Source organism: Alexandromys fortis, unplaced genomic scaffold, assembly GCF_014885135.2.
Source record: "Alexandromys fortis isolate MF-2015 unplaced genomic scaffold, M_Fortis_MF-2015_v1.1 scaffold_148, whole genome shotgun sequence".
NCBI lineage: Eukaryota > Metazoa > Chordata > Mammalia > Rodentia > Cricetidae > Alexandromys > Alexandromys fortis.
This window is the reverse complement of record NW_026068019.1, coordinates 416,930-429,461: the sequence shown is the minus strand read 5'-3', so window position 1 is coordinate 429,461 and position 12,532 is coordinate 416,930. Positions and strand designations below refer to the sequence as shown.

At 45.3% G+C, this 12,532-nt stretch overlaps 1 protein-coding gene across 1 annotated transcript in view; it reads left to right on the top strand.

The window, feature by feature from the left end:
• Alk (ALK receptor tyrosine kinase) overlaps window positions 1-12,532 on the top strand; it is a 723,384-nt gene that overhangs the window by 539,633 nt on the left and 171,219 nt on the right. The window lies entirely within an intron of this gene.

Here is a 12,532-nt window from a genome sequence, read left to right as displayed (position 1 = left end):
ACTATTTGGCTTTTTCTGGAGGCGAAACTCAGGAGTAATTTTATTGGTTTTATCTGGGCTCTCCAACAGACAACACTGAAAATGGTTAGATGTGGAAATTTGGCTTACTTTAGTGCAAGCCTAATGGGCGTGGCCCCCTGTGTCATTGAACCTCTTTTGCACAGACGCCACGTTGTGACTTTACCTCAAGGTAAGTTTTTATTCTTTCTTTCCTTTTTAACCTTTGCTTCCAGACAACCCAGCCAAATGCAATACTCATCACGATATTCAGGCCTTCGTAGGCCTCTGGTGAGCTTGTCTTCTTCCCTCTGTAGGTTTGAGTCTCCTATCCTGGTTTTCAGCATCCTATTTTGTATGCATGTTTCATTAAACATTGCTTCAAGTCTGAATGGAAAAGAGTCTAACACAAACCAGCGGTAGCTATGTGAGGCTGAGCCCCCCTTGCACATCAGAAGGCTCCCTGTCTACCAGAAGCATCCTTTGCTCCTTCCCAAATGGACGAATAAAGAAAGGTTTCAGGAAGGCATCACCTTCGTTGCTGCTTCTGTCCCTGCTTCTGCTCAAAGCTCCACCGAAGGGCACTCTCGTGTAAGGAGCCTGTGACCTGAGCAGCCTAAGAATGAAACATGGAAATAAGCCAGTGGTACTTATAGACCTTAATTCTCCGTTATTTTACTTCTCCGTTGGGATATGTTTCCTTTTTTGGTTTTTCGAGAAAGGGTTTCTCTGTAGCTTTGGAGCATGTCCTGAAACTAGCTCTTGTAGACCAGGCTGGCCCCAAACTCACAGAAACCCATCTGCCTCCCGAGGGCTGGGATTAAAGGTGTGCACCACCACCACCAAGCTTCCATTTAGAATAGTTGTGAGCAAGCATGAGAGTCATCTGTTGCGTATAGAGGCCTGGATTTGAAGCTAATGCTCTTAGTTGTGAGGTGGAGCAATGACTCTGCTTTTTCTGCTGCTGTGACTGTCCATTCATTGATGGCCTTCCAAGAATTTCCACAGGTGATTTTTTTTTAATGTTCTTGTTTCCGTCATAACTGATTTCTATGTGGGGGAAAGAAAACTCATCATCATGTGACAGAATGGACTGGTTACAGCGGAAACAGTGGTGAACCTGTGCGCTGTGAGGCCACGCTTGAGAGAATGTGGTTTGGGATTGAGCCAGGAGTGTGCGTGAATGTTTCCACATTTGTGAACGTGAGGCTCTGTGAAGGTCTCTGGACGCCGTCAAACTTCACAGATGTTAAGGATCTGTTCCATCCAAAAGGCACCCTCAGTTGAAATGTAACCAGTTAATAGAATTGTCTGTCACATGGGAAAAACATCAGTTTACACAAATGGCATAATCTCATTTGAAAAAAAAAAAACAATTGAGTACAAAGGCCCAGATATCAGGTCCAGCTCAAAATACCGCCAGCATGCCTGGCTCTGCAAAAACTATTCTCATTCTCAAATTAAGAATTTCAGCCAGGTACACGGATGGTTCATCCCTTGTTTTGCAAGCCCCCCTCACCTAGAGAATTCTTCCCCTGGGGTTTGTGTTGTACGGCAGTGAATATGTTACAGAACTTAAGCTTGTAATTTAGCTGTTTCTCCATTCTTGCAAAACAAGGACTTCACCTCCTTCATTGATCTTCCATGAGTCAGAAAATTACCTCTGTAGGGCACCTCTTCTGCCTCTTTCTGATCAAGAAACCTGGGGAAGTCCTTAGGGTCCAGTCACCTACCTGTCTCTAGGTCTTGAGGCCCCAAGTCCAAGGACAAGATGGTCTTCCTGGAGAAACAGTTGGATCTCTGCATCCCTGCATCCCTCCTTTTACCCAGAACACATTAACTACCAATGCGCAAGGAGGACCTGTTGTGGGCCAGTGAGAAAATAAAGCAGAGATCTGTGATGCCAGAATGTCCTGAGCACTTGGCATCCCTGTTCCCACAATGGAGCAAATTCAGAGGATGTAGACAAGATCCGAACATAAGAATCACCCTAAAACTCCACTCACGTGTTTAAAACTCAAGGGGATTCAGGGTGATGCCTTGGTACATGCTTGAGGCCCATGTGTTACAGACAAGTGCCTGTGGTTTCTGGGGTCATGGCTTTGATTAGGTCATGAAGGAAAGAAGAGGAGAAATAACATCTTTGAGATGTGGATCGAGCTGATGGCATGCTAGCCAGGGGTGTGGATGGGCCTCCAAGGTGTCTAATCTACTACTCAATTGTAACTCGATTCCTCCTCAAAATGAGGGACAGATAAAGTCTGAAGGGGAACATAGCTAATAACGCTACTCCTCTTTCTTGACCCCAGCGAGAAAGAGCACTGTTTTAGCTCATCTAGAGAAGGCTGACAGGAGATGTTGGGCAGAGTTCACCCTGCAAGGGACAAAACATCTATCTGTGGTGTCTTCAGGATGACCGAAAATGTACCTATTTCCTTTTCAATACTGACATCTGTCACAGTGTGCACATTTAATCTAATCGATGCTCAGTTAATGTACACCAATGTTGATGGGACATTTGCAGATGCTGAGGCTAAGAGTCCAACCCACTTCCTGTGTACTGTTTGCCACAGCTTTACAATAATGGTAGAGATCAGGGACATTTCTCATCCCACAAGCAGGAAAACTGAAAGTCACGGGTATTTCAAAACTTGCCAAGATCTCTAAACCATGGAGTTGAACCGGATCCAAAGCTAATCTGATCACAAAGCTACCGACTCATCCTTGACGCTCTCTTGCCTTTGCAGAAGGTGCAGACGCTGAAGTTTGCTCTGTTACTGGATGCTGTAGAATTCTCTCAACTCCTTCCTGCTCCTCTGATCCCTACACTAAATGGACCAGAACACTGAGTTTACGGCCACGTTGTATTCTATCTTTGCTTGCATTCTATCATAGGTGCCACATTGCCGACTTTTCACTGTTGTTGGCTGTTGTTCTGCTTGTTTGCTTCAGACAGAGTTTCTCTGTGTTGCTTTGGCTATCCTGGAAGACCAGGCTGGCCTCGAACTCAGCGATCCACCTGCCTCTGTCTCCCTAGTGCTGGTATTAAAGGCGTGTGTCAGCCCCACCTGGCTAGCTACTTTGCCAACTCTTGAATTTGTCCTTCAGACTTCATTTTCTTAGCCACGTGCCTTATTCTTCTTATATCCTTTTTGTATACGAATATGGACTTAGGCATCAGTTAGGTCGTCTCCCTAAGACTATTGTTCATCTTTCTCACACTGCAAATTGCAGTGTTCCCTTTCCTTGCAGTCCTTTCAATGAGGCACAGTTAATCCCTAATCCCCTCCCATGTGAGAAAATATTATGGGGATTGTGATGTACCTCCTTGCTCAGGATGTGTCACTGGGAGCCACTGAAATCCTGCTTGGATGACTTTGACGTCGTCCGCATCTAAATCCCGCAGTCGTTTGCCAACTAGTCATTGGGGGACCCTAACTTGAGGCTCAATACATTGTCCTTTATTCCTTTGCTTGCTCAAGGGGGCAGTTATCACCGTGCCAAGCACGTGGGAAACAGCACACAAATGCTTGTTGACAGATTGGTTAATCAATGGATTAATAAATACCGATCCTGTTTCATAGCTCCAGGCTAGTGCAGTGAACCTACTTCCAAGAGAAGGTAGCTGTGAGGAGAAATTGCCTGAAATTGGGCAGAAAAGCTAGTGAAAGAACAGTCTATTCCCTGAGTATGGCTGAGCGGGACACCAACCTCCAGAGACACGCGGATATGGGCTTCCTTATCCTGTTCACAAAAAGCCTTTCATTGCTGAACAACCCAGAGGCCACTCCCCAAGGCCCCTCACTTTAGAGAAATTCCTACATAAACCACACGGCCCAGAGTGAGCAGGACCAGATCCTGAAATGGCATGAACAGCATCCACAGGGCTCTGAGCAACTCGCAAAATACACATTGTTTAGTACTTCCTCACACCAGGCCCTGCCCTGTGTGTGTTTCTGTTAGTTTCCTGCATCCTCACTCCAGTGCTGAAAGCTGTGTACCGTTGTTATTACATCTGTTAGTTGGATGGGGACATTGAGGCCCAGCAAATGAAGTCATCACCCCCAAGTCACAGCTGATAATTGGATTGGAAGTCATCTGACCCTCAGCTGCTTCCTAAGGAAGGTCACCACCGGAAGAGTGACTGCATCGAAGTGTAGTGACCAAAAACCTAAAGCATTCCCTTGGAATGCGATACATTACATTGCTGACCAGCCTACTGTGCTTCATCCTTCCGTCTCCTTCGACCTCAGTGTTTCCAAGAAACCAATGCCGCATTCCCCTCACCCTTCCACGACTGTCAAGGGCCTTTGGGATGCACCACTGCCTGCTGGGCCAAAGGAAACTAAAGAACTTCAAAGGACCAACATGTGTAAAACAAGGAGGGAGCTGCGACCGACTCCCGTGGGAACCTAAATACACTTTCTTCCCAGCCCCCAGAATTCCTCTTCTTTTTCATGAACCTGCAAGAAACACATCTGAGCTTTCCCAGACCAGAGTCAACTTGCTCACAGATTTCTCAACCAAAAGCCGTCTAGGTCCCTTGCTTTCCTGTACCTCTAGGGAGGGCGTCATGAAGGCATTCACTGTCTTCACTGGCCAGAAGGGATAAGGGATCCGAGAGAACAAACTCAGGGTTGCGACCACAGCTACCCTGTCCTCAGGGTTGGGAATGCACTAATATCTTACCTTCTCTGGGACTGCCTTAAAGATACTTAAACCACACTCTTCCTATAAGAGCTGAACCATGCTTAAATGTTTTACACTGAAGTATAGTGTATAAAGTTACCCTTGCAGAACTGGTGAAAAAAATAGAGGCAAGAACCACTTCTCCTATAGGATGGCATGCTTCATGGTGAGACTTCTAAAATACAATTTGAGAACCACTAGACAGCTCAGCTTTCAGCTCTTCTGTGGTCTAGATTTTCTGATACTGTAATTCTGTTCTCATATAAAATATGAAAGCCAAAACCAGCTATACTCCATGCCTTGTTTGCAAGATCAGGATTAAGTATGAGATTAGAATACTTTCAATATTAGGCAATATTTTATAAGATGAGTTCTTCCCCATGTGGGGCCTTGCTTCGGCGTTCTGGGCGTAAAGTTAGTGTGAGCATTCTCAGGCAAAAGTTGATGGTTTATGCCAGCCGGTCCAGCAAAGATGATGAAGGACAGTGGAGGATATCCTCCTTAGCCCAAGACGGAATATGAAGAAATGAGAGAGGCCAAACAGACCAGCTCAATTCTTTGATCAGGCATGTGAAGCCAACCAGAGTCTGGGGTAGGCTCCAAAATCCTGCTGGGCAAAATGAGGGATGACTGCATGGGCTCCTGGCAGACTGGCCCAAAGTGGGCATTATGTGTTCCAGCAGCAAACCGTGCCCCAGCAGGGTCCTCGAACTGTGCTTCTAGATGGAGATTGCAGTAGTGTTCTGTCTTGGGGTTCAGGGAAAAAACCTCCCCCTTTCTACAGCAGACACATCTCCGCATCTACCAGTACATCTGCCCGTTCATCCACGGGAGCATCTGCCTGATCATTAAACAGACATTTACCCAGAAGATAGAAATCGCAGAACCTACTGACCCTAATAGACAGTTGTTTTTCCTGTCTAGGGTTGAGTGTGGAATGGTGGCTTTAAGATCTTCATTCTATCTGATACAGAAACGGCTCCCCAAAGGGCATCCCAGATTACACTTAATTGGCACGAGCGATGTTAGGCAGCTGCTCCATTTGCAGGGATGTCTCCCTACAACTAGCTCCGCTGTTGCTCTCTCCGAAGACCGTGGAATAATACTGAACCAGCAATCAGAAAACCTGAACTTCCGTTCCCTCTCTCACCTCTTCATTTCCGAAGACAAGTCTACCCTTCAGATCTGAAAGGACATTAAAGGTCTCCTCCGGAATTGGCACATTGATTGTTTTTTAATTGAAAGCGGGAATAGCAATATGTCAATAGTTTTCCTTGCATTGACCTCATGCTGAGGGTCAATAAGAAACTGACTTAGAGATGCAGCATAAAGGGTGCTGGGGGCTGCCGAACTTCTCTGGGCCCTCCTCGTCTGAAGCCAGTTACAATGAGCCACTCTCTCCTTGCTTCTTCTCAGTTCCCCATGGAGAAGCTACCATCCGCAGGAAGAAATTGGCCCCCTGCACAGCTTGGTGATGGGGACTAATGGCCAAACGCACAGTAGGTGATGAAAACCACGTAAGATTGGTCTGAGAGGTTGCCACTCAGCCGGGATTGTCACTTCAAGGGACTGAGTTAACTCTGCAAAGATGGGGTCTGTTCCTTGGAATTGCACAGCAGAAGGAAACCCCCAACCACAGCCTCCAGAGAAACCCGGCTTGTACTGGATAAACCCTATTTTCAAAACACCCCTTCTTAACTCTCTTTCCCCCAAAATCTCTTACCTCGACTTTATTAAGTAGGCTAAGTCACTTAAAAGTAAGCATTAAAATTATGTCAAGCTAGGGCAACTGCTTGGTCAGTAACACATTGCGACCTAAGTTCAATCCTCAGAATGGATGTTAAAAATAAGTAAGTAACTATGAAAAGAAATAAAGAGCATGATGGTACATGCGTATCATCTCATTGTTGAGAAGCAGAAACAGGAAGGTCCTTGGGGCTCATTGGCAAGCCAGGCTAGCCAACCCAATGAGTTGTGGGGTCAATGAGAAACTATCTACAAAACAGAAAAAAGTTAGAGAAATAGAAAAAGATTAAGGACAAGACCCATTGCTGACCTCTGGCCTCTGTGCACAAACTTCTCACATGCGTGCATGTGCGTGTGCACACACACATGTGCAAATATACAGCACCCACACAGGAATGTATGCACCTTTGTGTACACAACACAAGTCATGGTTTCATCCAGCTATTGAAATTGACTCACATTTCCCAACACCCCCTTGGCTCAAGGCTCCTTCCAGGCCTGCTCTGCAGCACGGGCTGTCTTCCGCAGCCCCACGCTTCTTTCAGATCTCAGCTGAGATACTATTTTCTGTCTCACTTCAGAATCATGTTTCCATGCTTTTCTATTTTAGAACAATCCACTTCTCTGCAGAGTTATTTCTGTGTCTCACTCAATAGATGCTAACTTCCTAGAATCAAAGTCTTTTTTTTTTTCATTCCTGTGTCTCAATTAGCAACTAAGAGCGCTGTTTTCATGGTGAGTGCTCAATAAAAGTTTGCTTATCCTAATGTAGGAGGGAGATTATGGGCTTTTAAATCAGACCAAATGAGTGTGGAGGCTCAGCTCTGTCGCTTGCCACCTTTGTGAGCTTGGAAGAGTTTCTTAAATCTGTGGGCTTTGTTTTTTTTTTCATCATTAAATGGGCTAATAATACATAATTATAGCTTTGTTAGGAGATTAAAACAGATATTGTGTGCAGCGCTCCTAGCCAGTGTCTGGCATGATAAATACCCCTGCCTCCTCTCTCTAGCATCCTCATTCTGCAACCAGAGCAGAATGATTCCGCACAGCTATCCCAGGCGGCATTCGCAGAGTCCCACACACCTTCTGCCGTCTATCTGCGCCTTGTCCAAGCCATGGGGTGGAGGGGAAGTTCTCTTGCTTCCAGCAGACTCTAATAGCCTAGATGTGCTTTGTGGTTTTAAAGACAGCTGTTTTTCTTTCCCCTACAACTGGCGCCTTTGTCTCCGATAATGTCATTTTCTTTAACACTTTGTGACCTCGTCCCTAGAAGTCTTCGTGCCTTGCAAAGAACTAATATTATTTAATCCTGTGGGGGAAGTCAGAAAAGTTGAGGAGTCCTTAGACAGGCTGCCCACAATTCCCCTTTCCAGCAGACTGGAATCCAAAGCAGTGAGACAGAGCCAGGCCATAGGAGCAAGGTCTTTTGCTGCCTTCCCTTTCCCTAGCAGTGACCAGCTACTGTTGGCAATGACTTCCTTACTTTGATGACTTACTCATGCTCACTAATGAAGCCAATTACAAACGCCTGTAGAGTGCTTAGGAACAGTAACGATTGCTTGGGTTATTGTTTTAAATATCGAACCATTGAAACTCACCCTAAAATGGAGGCTAGGTCCAAAAAAGAGTTTTAAAATATAAATAAAGAAAGAAAGAGTGGATGTGCTGAGGTCATGGTACTCCCAGAAGAAAATTACTTTCAAATTACAACTACATAAAAGAAATAATTGAAAAGATTAATCACACTAAAATAATTGGTCTATTTTACGAGTAATTTGGAACACTGTTCTGTCATTGACATCGATGTCTCGTAGTAAAACAGTAATGAATTTCATTCTCTGACTAATGTATTTATTTTATTAATGGTACTAAATGGTGTTGCTACTGCTTATAAATATTTCATAACTTTTAATTCATTAAAATGTTCAAAGAATTTTCAAAAGTATTTATTACTTTTAAATTGACCTTAGTATTCAATATGCAATTGCCACGCCATCTTGGTAATTAAAAAATTATTGTTTGGGGTAATGAAAGCCTCTTTGAAGGTGGAGGATTAAACCCTAGTTATTAATGAGACTAATGTGCCAGCTGGTGATGAATAAGGGGCTTGGAGATCTAGTTCCTGTTTAGGTCACTAAGGACCCTGTGCAGTCATTTCTTAAAATCTTTGGCTGTGATGTGAACGGGGACCAGAAAGGATAAGAAAATGTCAGTTCAACATTGCTTCCAACCAACGCTTCTTGCACAGTCTCTATCTCCCTCAAATAACGGATAATAGCAGAATCAAGCATTTCAATCCTACTTCCTTGTTTCTTTCATTGTCTAAAAGAAAGCATAGCTACAATGTGAGACCCTGTCTCAAAAAAGAAGGAAAGAAGGAAGGAAGGAAGGAAGGAAGGAAGGAAGGAAGGAAGGGAGGGAGGGAGGGAGGGAGGGAGGGAGGGAGGGAGGGAGGGAGGGAGGGAGGGAAAGATAGAGAAAGAGAGAAAGAAAGAGAGATAAAGAAAGAAAGAGAGAGAGAGAGAGAGAAAGAAAGAAAGAAAGAAAGAAAGAAAGAAAGAAAGAAAGAAAGAAAGAAAGGAGGAATGAACTAATGAACGAATGAAGTTTGGAAGGAAGGAAGGAAGGAAGGAAGGAAGGAAGGAAGGAAGGAGGGAGGGAGGGAGGGAGGGAGGGAGGGAGGGAGGAAAGGAAGGAAGGAAGGAACGAACGAACGAATGAACGAACGAACGAACGAACGAACCATGGCTAGCGAGCAGAAAGAAAGGCAAGAGATATAGTAACATGGACAGAGCAAAGGGAATAACATCTGGGTATGAAAAACTTGGGTCTGTTTCCTGAGTCACATGGGTGTTACCTAAGCCATCAAGATGTCGTGTATCTGTTTTCCTAATGGCACTGTGTGTGAGAAATGAAGTTGGCAATATACACTTGAGTGTCCGTGTGAAGAGCAACTGTGATCACCTGTGTCCCACCTGACACGGTTTCTAGAATTAGTGGGCTAGGTCTATTCCTTCCAGCCTCCAAATAACATGTCAGAATATGGAAGTCTCAGTGGCTTTGGCAATTTTTAGCTTGTAGATAGGAGACATCGAGAAAAAAAAATGAGCGGAGACATGAATGAAGCCCAATAGAAACGCCATGAAGAAAGGCTGGATGATCAACACTTACAGGCCTGAGAACAAACCCTCCATAGATAGTGTCTCTAGAGGTTCAGCATGCAAAAATGACTAGAGGAAGCAGACTATGGCAAACTGAGGACCCGTAGGGAGGTTACACTTCCCACATTGGATGTTGTACCTGTCGGAGCATGCTTCTCTGACCTTGGACTTTACATAAGCAGTCACAGTGGAAAGATATTTTAATATTAAGATCACTTCAGCTCTATAGATAATTCCTTTGCCCTCTACAGACAGCATTTGAGGTAAAGGGTGAGTTTCTGACCCTTCCTGTATGTAGCTGCCTTTCCCATTTCCTGGCTGTGAATCCACTAGATGAGATATTTGTGAGGAAGGGGATGCAGGAAGATGGAAAAGCAAAGGAGACACATTGGGCTTCCACTCCTGTGTGCAGAGCTTGGGCTAGAAGGGAAGATGTTCTCTCAGTGCAAGCTGGAGTCGGACAGACAGTGGCTAGTGCTTCAAGGTGATCCTGGAGATGAGGTATGCAGCGCACAACGCCTGTCTGCATTCTATGTGCTACCATAAAGTTTGTGAGCTTCGGAGCTAGGGGCTGGAGGTTGAAACATACAAAGACACACACAGACAGAGAGACAGACCTCATTGGTAAGGAGCCCTTTATTCAATTGCACCATGGATGCTTATATACCCAAGAGTCAAGTGGGTCAACAAGTAAAAACCTCAAGGCCAAGGCAACACGTACTTGTGAAATAGAGCTGGTAAACAACTTTGACACAGCTTTCAATAACTCAAATCAGAAGAAAAGTAAAGATCTCTAGCAGGGAAGAGCATCTGGAGGCCATGACTCTAAATGGTCCCAACAGAGGTAGAGGAGAGCTCAATTTCTAAACTTGGCATAAAGTTCAGAGCCATACCCACCAAATACTAGATTTTTGAAACCCAGTGTGTGTTAGGCTGTGGCGTTTGATGTGTATGCTTGGGTATGTTCATGACACATGCACAGCCTGAGGTGTCATCCCTCGGGAGCTGTCCACCTTGCTATCTTAAACAATGTCTTCTGCTAGCTTGGCAGCTCGCCCAGCAGGCTAGGCTGGTTGACCAGTAAGTCCCAGGGATCCACCTAGCCACCAGTGCTGGGATTACAAGCATTGCCACCACACCTGGCTATTTTCACATGGTTTTATTGGGTTCATGTTCTCATCCTCAAGCTGGAAAGGCAATCGCCTTAGCAATAGAGCTATCTCCCAGCACTCCTGAGGTATTCTAAATCTTCTGGAGGATGGAATGGGTTTGACTGTTCATGCTGCTGGTTTGCGGGTTTGTGGGTTTGATGAAGGTGAGAGAAATGGATACTGCACCTTTGTCTGACCATCCTAGAGATACTTACTCCAGGCCCAGGGCCCAGCAGCACTCTCTACAGCCCTGGAGCTAAGGGAACCAAATGTCAAAAGGTCCCTTGGGCATAAAGCAAGGAAGCTTTTTGCTAGCTGACTGCCATAGTTAGAAGAACAGGATGGTAGCATCCGATGGGTGTGTGTGTGTGTGTGTGTGTGTGTGTGTGTGTGTGTGTGTTCATGGACATTTTAAAGGTTGGGCACTCTCTGCCATCAAACCATGCTGAAAGTATGAGGTTGGAAAATTTGCCATTGTTTTCTTCTTGCGATTTGTTTGTTTGTGTGTGTGTGTGGGGGGTGTTCCTGGGAGGTGGTTGCTGGATGACTGCCCAGATAGTCCCTCGAAGTACAGTGTACAAGCAACCAAGGAAACAGTCTCTAAGATCCCTCCCTCACACCAACCTTCTGGCTTCCATGATCAGCATTTGGGGGGATGTGAAGTCTTTGGGCTTTTGCCGCTCCTACGCCTTCATTTAGCTCTTAGCCAGCATTTTGTGTCTATAAAACAATTAACAAACAGTGACTAATTACCCCCTCATTAATCATTCATGCATCTGGTAAAGTAGGCTTGTATCTTTTCCTCCAGGAACACTGTAATATCCTGTCTACACCCCATATACCCCACGCAGGGCTGTGATGGGGTTCTGCCTGGGTCCACTAAGGAGAATAGGCCTGAGCTCTGTGAGGATCCATCTCACCAGGATACTCTTTCTGCTCTAATTAACAGGAAGGACAAGGCACATGGTTGGCCAGTGGCACCTGAGAGGCAATAAGCTTTCATTACAGGCTTCTTCCTGGAATTTCTCATGAACATATTAAATCCATTGTCTTGAGAAGCCCATAGAGGTTGAATACATAGCTTTATTTTATAAGCTGGTCCTTCCCATCATTTGTGGAATTGAAATATAATGAAAATGCTACCTCTGGGTGAGAGTTCTGATCAGTTGCTGTGCTACAGGGCCAACTGAACCAAGATGTGGGGTAGGAAGGCACCCCCATCTGTTCCCATTGTCGGACGACTGGCAGTGTATGGTTCAAAAACAAACACCCAGTGGGGCAGGTGAACGAATGGCAGAGAAGATGCCCAGAATTGTCCCTTGGATGGGGCAGGCCTGTCTGTGAGAGGGCTGGGCAACAAACACCACACTCCCCAGAAGCCAAAGAGAACCTAGGAGTGTCCCAAGACTTCTGTCTTGCAGACTGAACCTGAGTCTGTAAAGCCAGGGTGAGAAATTTCCTGAATTACATTTGTATGGATTTGAACAGAAGCAAGAAACAGAAGCAGCTCTCATGAGAGCTGGTCTCTGCCTCCCTTCCTGTCTAGGCATCTCGGGATCAATATCTTTCTTGTTGTGCACAGACACAGGTATCTCCCTCTGCCACCTTGCTTGTGGGTGCTGATGCGTGAGGGTACAGGCTTTCCCTGGTAGGGTCCTTCTCTCTGTTCCTTCCTCTCTGTTCCTAATTGCAGATGTGTGGAATGCCAAAGCAGCCACACCCTTCTGTCTCGTTTCTCTTTTTACACTGATAAATAAATGCAGGCCTATCTTCCATCCCAGCCATTTA